This window comes from Phyllopteryx taeniolatus, chromosome 8 (assembly GCF_024500385.1).
Source record: "Phyllopteryx taeniolatus isolate TA_2022b chromosome 8, UOR_Ptae_1.2, whole genome shotgun sequence".
In the NCBI taxonomy this organism is placed as follows: domain Eukaryota; kingdom Metazoa; phylum Chordata; class Actinopteri; order Syngnathiformes; family Syngnathidae; genus Phyllopteryx; species Phyllopteryx taeniolatus.
The window spans coordinates 24205132-24216159 of record NC_084509.1 but is presented as its reverse complement, the minus strand read 5'-3'; the positions used below and the strand labels follow the sequence as shown (position 1 = coordinate 24216159).

At 41.2% G+C, this 11028-nt stretch overlaps 1 long non-coding RNA gene across 2 annotated transcripts; it reads left to right on the top strand.

Moving 5' to 3' along the window:
* The first annotated feature begins 425 nt into the window (after nucleotides 1–425).
* Nucleotides 426–2086, top strand: LOC133482783 (uncharacterized). 2 transcript variants are annotated; one of them, XR_009789927.1, is made up of 3 exons: nucleotides 426–802; nucleotides 1725–1848; nucleotides 1995–2086. It is a non-coding gene; the product is annotated as an uncharacterized LOC133482783 (long non-coding RNA). The 2 variants fall into 2 exon arrangements; XR_009789928.1 differs by lacking the exon at nucleotides 426–802 and adding an exon at nucleotides 1447–1602.
* The last annotated feature ends 8942 nt before the right edge of the window (nucleotides 2087–11028 follow it).

Here is an 11028-nt window from a genome sequence, read left to right as displayed (position 1 = left end):
ACCACAGATGTTGGAAGATGGTCCAGTCGGGGTCTTGAACCTAGGTCCCCCACGGTGGCAGGCGATGATCCTAACCATGGTCCACCATGTGGCTGGTGATTCGAACAAAACGCAGTCCAGTCATTAGTGTTGGGCAGATCGATCCAAAATAGTGATACCAAGTCAGTATTGGATTGGATCGATACAGTAGTTTCAGTTTCACTCTTGAATGCACTGCTTTGGTTTCATCAAACAGGCGACGCCAGACTTGCTGTTTCTGTCTCAGCGCGGAGCTTTGCTCCTAATCTCCCCTCTCGTGTTTCGATGTGCCGTCACCTGACTTAGCAGCAGTCAGCGCTGAACGGCAACTGGCGAGTGGCGAGCACTCGAGCAGGCGCTCTTAGCTCCCCCCCCCCTCCCTCTCGTGTTTCGTGCCGTCACGTGACCTAGCACCACGAGCAAGCGGGCCGCTGTCTCCGCCCGCCCACTAGCACAGCACAAGGACGCACACACAACACGTGGCATCCACAGCACTGTGAGCAGAAGAAGAGAAGCGCCATGTGGTTATAGTTGCAGGTTGAAAATGACACATTGGCAAGCTGCACTATTTGCAAAAAGGCTGTATGGTACGGTGGCAACACAACAATTTGATGCAAACACATGAAAACCCACGCCAAAGAAAACAATGACCTGCAGAAACGGAGAGAGTGAAATCAGCCACCCCATGGCTCCGCTGCCAGACCCCCAATTCAGATGCAGAGGTCATTGGCAGAAGCTTTTCAGCATGCCAGAGAATATCTAGGTGTGGATAATAGCGTTGGAGGTAATATTTTATCATTAGTTAATGTTAATTTTCAAATTTAAACTCTGTATTTGTGACTTTAGCCAACTCAAAAAGTATCAGTTATGCTAAGACCTTTATATAATACATTATGTGTGTGTAATACCATGGAATTTACATTAAAATGTTATGTATGATATTAAAATGTTAAATGAGTTAATAAGTCAAAAAGAAGTGCATTAAAGGCAAAAAATATAAACACAATACCTTTCTTAAAAAAAAGTAACTTTTGAAAAGTATCAGTATCGGCAATACTGGCTCTGTATTACTTGGTATCGGATCGATACCAAAATGTGCATTATCGCACACCACAACCAGCTATTCAATAGCATTTAACCATTCACGCAGACCGCTCATTTCTCAACAAACAGAAGAAAACGACTGGAGGGTGATTGTTTATTCTACAATGCAGTGACGGTACAGTACGATAAAAGTGCAAAGAATGCAGCTATTTCAAGATACAATTCTTTTTCCTCATGATGGCTTGAACAACACTGGTGCGTCCGCAATGTGCCGAGTGCCCAAGAGTATTAGTGCCTGTATCGCTTTAAGAAAAAAATAATGTGACCAATACAGGAAGTGTGTCGTTTTGATGTGCTGCGCCAAATTGTGTTTATAACGAAACAAACTGTGTGGCCATGTTGCGGATTTGTTGGATGGAAATTTGCTGTTGCTGTTGTATTTCGGAGTTTTGCTTTCCCTCACCTTGTTCCACTGATTTCATGGATCGTTCCAAGAAGTTGGAATAATGGAATAATTTTTATCTTTTCACGCCAAATAAGGTCAATCTTTTTCTCCTTTGGGCATTGTTTACTGTTAAATTTTTAATTAAATATGTTCGTACTCTTTTCTGGTAAGAGGTTTGAATTGTTTTCAGATGAATTAACTTTTTATTTTATTGTAGGTGAAGTGTCGGCTCTGCTCCACAGAGCTATCTTACATCAATAAGAGCACTTCATCAATGCTGAGGCATTATAGAGCTCAGCATGGCAATGAAGAATTGGCAGATACTCGTGTGAATTCCCCAGGTATGTTGAAATTCTCACCAAAAAAATTTAGTTTTCAAAAATAGTTTATTACACACAAAAGGGCTTCGTGTGACTCTGTAATATTGTTTGTAAAAATTACAGTCCTTTAATAAGCTTTTAACAAAATATTTCCTTTCGGCTTGCAGTTCCTAGCAAGCAAGCAGTGGATGAGGCTGGGGTCAACATGACCATCAAAGACTGTCAGCCACTCACCATTGTTGAAAATAAAGGATTCAGGGAGCTCCTGAAACTTATCAACTTGCACTTAAATTTTTATGCTCACCATCTTCATCTATAACCTGTGAAAAAGTTTTTTTAATAAGGCAGGGGAACTGGTATCTAAGAGGAGAAATCGCCTTGGAGCAAAGTTTTCTTTTCTTTTATTTCATATGATTGAACACTTAAGTTAACAAAATTCCATACATACGTTAAAAATTTTAACAGAATTTTATTAGACAAATTTGCTATATTTTACAAACCAACTAATTTTAGCATTTACACAAACAAGGTTTTAAGCAAATTTTAAACTCTTCTCAAAAAACACTCAGCAAACAAATAGAGTAAATGAAATTATACAATGATGAGATCATATGTTCAGTAAAGGACTCGCGATTAAATATTATTTCACAGGCTGATGTTGGGTTTGCAGCATGTAAGCTTTTCCATTGTATTTTCATTTTGTTTACCTGCAGTGATTTTAGAACTACTGCAGGGGTCACTATTGAGTGACCAACACAGTGTAAATACAGTGCCAACACAGTTTGTGTAGTGTGTCAATACACTCCTTGATGTATCATCTACTTTTTCCTTTTTCAACGGCGAATGGTCGCTTCGTTCTTTTCTATTTTCCTTCGCCAGCTTCGCTAGCAGCGGTAACTTGTAGAGACCCACTTGCTATCCGCGCAGCTACGTCAACGCCAACTCGTCTGTCATGGAGGATCCGAGCCATCGCGTTGAGCTGAAGAGGAAAAAAACTGATTCTTACACTTCAACTGAGGATTTACTTGATTCGACAGAGATACAGACGAGTGTCCTCCTCGCAATCGACAAGAAATTGTCAATTACACTTGATTTGCTTCGCCAGGAGATCACCTAACTCAGAAAGAGCTTGGAATTCACGCAACAACAAGTGAAAGTGCTAAGACTAGATAATACTGTGCTTCAATCAAACATGATGTCAACATCATCAGAACTAAAAACTCTTTGACTGGAATATAAACTCATGAAAGAAACTACACTGGACATTCAATCAAGAAGCATGCGCGACAATCTCATTTTCTTGGGCATTCCAGAAAAATGCTGGGGAAGATTAAAAGGTTTATGATGTCCACGCTGAAGATACAGCAAGATACAGTCGACAAGATTAGTTTTCACCGTGTTCACCGATTGGGAGGCCCTCGCCCAGATAACCGACCACGTCCCCTCATTGCAAAGTTTGGACACTTTGAGCAAAAAGTGTTTGTAAAATCAAAATGTCGGGAGCTCAAAAGGACTTTGAAATGAACAATCAGTTCCCCAAGGAAATGAACGAGAGGCGTAAAATCTTGTATCCATAGATGAAGAATCACTGCGACAAAGGCAAAGGAGTGTGGCTAGTTGTCAACAAACATTGGGCAGCTGTGGCCCAATGGTTAAGATCATCACCTGCCACCGTGGGGGACCTAGGTTCAAGACCCCCACTGGACCATCTGCCAACATCCCCCGGACTCACGGCTGTGGTGTCCTTGAGCAAGACACTGATACCCCGAAATGCTCCCCGGGTGCTTCAGCTGCCCCCTGTATGTGTTCACTGTGATGGGTAAAATGCAGAGAACAAATTTTGTGTGCATGCATGGTCATGACAATAAAAAAGGTGATTCTTCTTCTATATGTCGACGGCCAACTGTTTCGTGATGCCAACGTCACGCCCTGGCTCTTCTAGATAAGTGCTTCTTTTGATCTGTTGTCGTTATGAATTGTCAAAAGTGTATTGTATTTTATTTCATTCTACCTACTTTTGGTTAGACAAAAAAAATGGAATCATGCATGCCACCAGCATGAATCCTCACTCCTATCTGTCTGCTTTCCTCCTCTGTTTGTTTCTACACACACTAAACACACAAGTCGCTCAAAACTCTTCTTGCACACTACAAACAACCACCACACACTATATTATCCCCTTGTCACTGTTTGTTTTCTATGTTCAGTTTGTTTGTTACCCTTCTATGTACCCTGGCTTTGCAGTACTTAAATATAGCATATGCCTATCACCCTCTCTAAATAATATTTGTCAACACAATACCAAAAAATCTCCCGAAAACTGTCAAAAAACAAGACCAAAGAATGCATCGCACCAAATCTATTTAAAATTATGATACACGCACCCATTATATGTCACACTTAACTTTTGTGTCATGGAATGTCAATGGCATTCGATCGCAGGGAAAGAGAATTAAGATTATGGATTATTCCACTAAATTTAAAAGAGACCTCCTCCTATTACAAGAAACGCACTTTACTGAGTCAGAAGAAAAATGCCTCATTGACTCTAATTTCACACAGGTTATCTCGGCCTTTTATAACTGAAGACAAAGAGGAGTCTCAATACTAGTCCATAAAAGACTACATTTTACAATAAATAGTACAGTAGCAGATCCAGAAGGCCGATATATAATTATACATGCTACAATATTTAACAGGCTTTACACAATCGTCAATGTATACGCTCTAAATAAAAATGATCCAGCCTTTTTTCACATGTTCATTTCACACTTGTTAAACTTTTAATCCTACAATTATCATGGGAGGCGATATTAACCTTACGCTAGATCCCCTAATAGATCGCTCAAATTTCAAAAATAGCAATCAGCCACAATGCACCAATATACTAGAGCAGTATATGGACGACTTTGGTCTTGACATATGGAGGCTGAAAAACCGTACAAAAAGTGAATACACATTTTTCTCGTCGGTTCACCTCTCTTTCACAAGAATAGATTTTTTTTCTTTCAAACAATTCGGCAGCTCGAAAGAATTACCCCAAAATACATCCAATCATCATCAGCGACCATGCACCAATTTCTATCTAAATCTAAAAGTTGAATCAAGTTTGGGAAGATGGTGCTTCAACACGTCCCTATTGAAGGACCCGGATTTTGATTCTTTTGTAAGGAAGGAATAGGATGAGTTTTTGAAATTGAACGACTCCCCAACCATATCCCTATCTCTGTTGTGGGAAACCGGGAAAGGTGTATTGAGAGGTCGAATCATACCATATTCATCGTATAAAAAAAAAACCTTCTTCTTTTCCTTTGGGCTTGTCCCTTTAAGGGTCGCCACAGCGCGTCATCCTCTTCCATGTAAGCCTATCTCCTGCATCCTCCTCTCGAACACCAACTTCCCTCATGTCTTCCCTCACGACATCCATTAACCTTTGGTCTTCCTCTAGCTCTCTTGCCTGGCAGCTAGATCCTCATCATCCTTCTACCAATATACTCACTATTTCTCCTCTGGACGTGTCCAAACCATCAAAGTCTGCTCTCTCTAACTTTGTCTCCAAAACATCGAACCTTGGCTATCCCTCTGATGAGCTCATTTCTAATTTTATCCAACCTGGTCACTCCGAGAGCGAACCTCAAAATCTTCATTTCAGCCACCTCCAGCTCTGCTTCCTGTTGTCTCTTCAGTGCCACTGTCTCTAATCCGTACATCATGGCTGGCCTCACCACTGTTTTATAAACTTTGCCCTTCATCCGAGCAGAGACTCTTCTGTCACATAACACACCTGACACCACCCGTTCCAACCTGCATGGACCTGTTTCTTCACTTCCTGACCACACTCACCATTGCTCTGTACGGTTCACTACAGCCATTTGCATCCTTTTTGAAAAGTCTACCATTATCTGTCCCTCCAAGTTCCTTTCCTGGATGCCGTACTTACCCATCACTTCTTCATCACCCCTATTTCCTTCACCAACATGTCAATTACAATCTGCACCAATCACGACTTTCTATCTTTCTAAGTTTTAAGCCGGATGCCCTTCCTGACGCAACCCACTGCATTTATCCGGGCTTGGGACCGGCCTACCGTTTGCATTGGCTTGTGCCCCCCATAGGGCTGCATTCTTCCCATAAAAAAAAACAAGAGCATAAATTGGAAAATGGAATTGAGGAAAAAATTAAGCACCTCACAGAAGAATATGCAATTAATCCGACAGATACGCTTCGAAACCAACTTCAAAAGGCAAAACATCAATTAGATGTTATTTTATCAAAAAGAACAGATTTTCTACAACAAGAGTTAAGATACACTAACTTTGAGTACTGTAATAAATCAGGATAATTCCTTGCGAACCAACTTCAGCGCAATAAAGAAAAGTCATTAATTACAGCCATTCAAGATTCAAACAGCAACTGTACACAGTAACCGCAAGAAATAAATGAGATTATTTTACAATTATTATAGCATCTTATACGCATCTTGGAACAACCCAGACCAAAAACAAATTGAAACATTCCTCAATTAAATACACAAATTAAAGACAGGGTTGATGTTCCTTTAACCATGACAGAATTACATAACGCATTAAAAAATATGCAATCGGGATAAGCGCCTAGCCCAGACGGAATCCCCATTGAATGAGTTCATTAAACATTTCTGGCCAATACTAGCGCCTCTATTTCTCAGAACAGTCAAGGAGATAAACAATAATGGTCAAATTAATAGCCATTTGAACACAGCTTCAATTATTACTAAATTCAGGTAAAGTCCCCACTCTCCTGGCTAATTATCACTGATTAATGTAGATATGAAGATTATCGCGAAAGCCCTCGCAGCAAGACATGAAAAGGTACTCCCGTCGATAATCCACTAAGACCAGATAGGCTTCATTCAAGGTAGAAGTTCCACAAATAATGTCAGACGTCTGTTAAATTTAATAAGCATGTCACAGCGTAAAAATCTAAACGCAATCATCATGTCACTTGATGCAGAGAAATCTTTCAATAAAGTTAATTGGGCTTTCCTGTTTGCGGTACTTTGCAAATTTGGCTTTGCAGATTCATTTATACATTGAATAGCATCATTAGACAATTCGCCGAAAGCAACAGTCACCACAAATAGGATTATTTCACAAAGTTTTACATTACAAAGAGGAACCAGACAAAGATGTCCACTCTCACCTATGCTATTTGCAATATTCATCGAACCTCTTGCTGCCGCTATACGTCAGAATGCTAATATTAAAGGTATCTGCTCACTAGTGACAGAACACAAAATCAATCTATGTGCTGATGATATTCTTCTTTACTTATAGGAACCCAAGTATTCTCTTCAGGCAGTCTTCAATCATTAAAACATTTTCACAAATATCAGACTACTCTATCAACTGGACAAAATCAACTATACTCCCAATAACAGCAAACTCATGGACTCCTGCAGATCAAATCCACATTACCCTATTCCTATAGGATACATTAAGTATTTAGGTATTAATATATTGTCAAAACTCACAGAGGTAACCAATCTAAATGAGACACCACTTCTGGAAAAATCTCAGCTGATTTAAGACGCTGGAATAACTTGCCTATATCACTACTGGGAAGAATAGCTACGATAAAAATGAAAACCTTACCTCAAATAAATTTATTTTCAATGATTCCATTTAAGCCCACATTTAAATGGTTTCAAACCTTAGATTCTGTTGTAATTTTTTTTTTACTCAAAAAAAAAAAAAAAAAAATGTACTTTGGTAACTGCATTGTTGTGTATTCCTGCCAACCTGTGCCATCTTCCAAAGAGACTTCGCCTAGACCCGCCATTGAGCCAGATCAAGCCGACGAAGGGGGGATATGTAACAGACACGCTACCTAACCAGATGGCACCCAGCAACGCCCAATCTCTGACTGTTCCACAAACCTGCTCTGCTGCCTCGCTGAACCAGTCTGCGTACACACGACTTCTAAGAAAAGCCTGGCCCACTTATTAGCAAAGACACAGGGAACCTGGTTTCTCACCCGGACGCTAAATGAATTACCAGCCAGTCTGAAGAATCTCATCAAAGAAGTAGGGAACCAGGAAAGCTGGTTTCTCACCCAGACGCTAAACTAATGACGTCCTCAAAGAACAATTTGGTCTTTTGAAATACAATTGATGGGACGACGGATGGAACACAAGCAACTCCCGCAGGGGGTGGAGAGTTACTGCAACTGCGAAAGCACTAGTGACAGTCTTCACTGAATTTGAATGTTGTGTAATATTTTAAGAACGTTGCATGAATGCTCCCGGTGTTTACCACCACACCAATGTCACTAGTGATTTTATTTCTTTAAATTTGAATGTCTGATCTCAAATCTGTTTGTCAACAGAACCGGATGAGATGTTTCACCTCACACAACACACATGCCACATTGCAAGCAGGCACATCCTTGATGTGATATGGATCTTGAATGATCCAGGGGCTTGGCATACTGTCCCATTTATTGGGTCCTTAGCTTGACAAATGACTAAAGCTGCATCAGACTGTTGTGATATACAATTGATGAAGGTTTTCCCACGATGTCATCATCAACAGTTACTTTCAAAGCACCAGGGAATGTTTGTGCTTGTGTGTGAGTGTTTGTTGTTGGGTCTGCAATGTATTCAGGAACGTCATGCACTGTATCCTCCATGCTGATTGTTGGAAGGGCATCTGAACAAATTTTGCTGTTCAGAGCTCATCCAGTTCTGTTTAAGACAATAACTCTGAAACACCCAAATGACAAAATGATAAGAACACAAAATGCAGAAGTAGAGGGTGTTTTCACTTCTTTTACGCAAATACAAGGCCTAAAATCCTCATTATCAGTGTCATCTGAGGTGACATCAAAGGTTACATAATCATCCAATGACCAGTCAGATGACGCTTCTTTTTCAATGCACCATGTGTCTTCAGCTTCCCAGTTAATGCAAGTGAAATAGGTAGATACAGTATACTAAAGTCTACATATAACACATTTTGAAAATAAATAAAAACTTTACCCTCTCCCTGAGTCGTCACCTTATTGTGGTGGAGGGGTTTGATCCTAGGAGCCGAGTTGTCTGGGGCTTTACGCCCCTGGTAGAGTCACCCATAGCAAACAAGTCGTAGGTGAGGGACCAGACAAAGCACGGCTCAAATGACCCCTTATGAGGATGAAAATCCATGGACATCAGTTTCCCTTGTCCGGACGCGGGCCACCAGGGCCCCTCTCTGGAGCCAGACCTGGAGGTGGGGCTTGAAGGCGAGCACCTGGTGGCCAAAAAAAAATAAAAATAATAATAATATATATATATATATATATATCATTAATATCTATTTGTATATATATATCATTAATATCTATTTGTATGTACTTGAAACTGATGTTATTCAAAAGACTAAAATTGCATGATTTATATGCCTGTTTAACAGAATAACACAGATGGTTCTTTTATTTACGTAATTGTTGTTTTATTCCATTGAAGTTAAACATAACGACAACTAAATATAACAAAAAAAATAAATAATAATAATTATTAATAAGAATAATTAATTAATTTCTTCTGAAAATAACATTAAATTTGATGAATGAAAACCAATGGGTGATCCGAATTGTCGAGTCGGTCTCATTTTTGTGGGTTTTGTGACTTAACAATTTGATCTATTAAAACAATGCCTGTGCTGAATAAATCAGAATCAGAATCATCTTTATTTGCCAAGTATGTCCAAAAAAACACACAAGGAATTTGTCTCCGGTAGTTGGAGCCAACAGATATGCAAATAGTGCAGCGTGGCGAGACTATTACAGTGAGTGCACAAATAATATATAATTGGCCCCACAGAAATGTGACAACGAACTCAAGTCAAAAAATTGCCAGCATGTTGTAATGGAATTGTAGGTTAGGTGTTTAAGATGTTGATCGCAAGAGGGAAGAAGCTGTTGGAATGTCTGCTAGTTCTAGTTTGCATTGATTGGTAGCGCCTACCTGAGGGAAGGAGTTGGAAGAGCTGGTGACCGGGATGTGGAGGGTCCGAGAGGATTTGGCACACTCTTTTCTTAGTTCTGGCAGCGTGCAAGTCCTCAAGGGTGGGTAGGGGGTTACCGACAATCCTTTCAGCAGTTTTGATTGTCCGTTGCAGTCGGAGTTTGTCCTTTTTTGTAGCAGCACCAAACCAGACTGTGATGGAAGAACACAGAACTGATTCGATGACCGCTGTGTAGAACTGCCTCAGCAGCTCCTGTGGCAGGCCTTGCTTTCTCAGAAGCCGCAGGAAGTACATACTCTGCTGGGCCTTTTTGTGGATGGAGTTGATATTGGTCGCCCAATTCAGGTCCTGAGAGACTGTAATTCCTAGGAACTTGAAGGTCACGACGGTTGACACAAGGCAGCTAGACAACGTGAGGGACAGCTGTGGCGAAGGATGCCTCCTGAAGTCCACGATCATCTCTACAGTCTTCAGCGTGTTCAGCTCCAGGTTGTGTTGGCCGCACCACAGCTCCAGCCCCTCCACTTCCTGTCGATATGCAGACTTGTCACCGTCCTTGATGAGGCCGATGACAGTGGTGTCATCTGCAAACTTGAGGAGTTGAGTCAGCGGGTGCGCTGAGGTGCAGTCGTTCGTGTAGAGAGAGAAGAGCAGCGGAGAGAGGACACAACCTTGGGGTGCCCCAGTGCTGATGCTGCGTGTGGATGAGGTGGTCTCTCCCAGCCTCACCTGCTGTGTCCTGCCCGTCAAGAAGCTGTAAATCCACTGGCAGATGGCAGGTGAGACGCTGAGCTGGAGAAGCTTGGATAAAAGGAGTTCAGGGATGATGGTGTTGGACGGTGAGCTGAAGTCCACGAACAGGATCCTCGCGTAGGTCCCTGCACTGTCGAGGTGTTCTCGGATGAAGTGCAGTCCCATGTTGACTGCATCATGGGTGTGGGGTGTGAAAGTGTCCTTTTCAAATCTGCAGTAGAAGGTATTCAAGTCGTTGGCTAGTGTGCTATTGTTCTCAGCTTGGGGGGATCATCGCTTGTAATTAGTCAGCGATTGGAATGCATGCCAGACTGATTTAGAGTTGTTAGCGCTAAACTGTTTTTCCAACTTTGCTGCATAGTTCCTCTTTGTAATGTTCATTTCTTTAGTCAGCTGGTTTCTAGCTCGGCCCAATGGTTAAGATCATCGCCTGCCACTGTGGGGGACCTAGGTTCAAGACCCC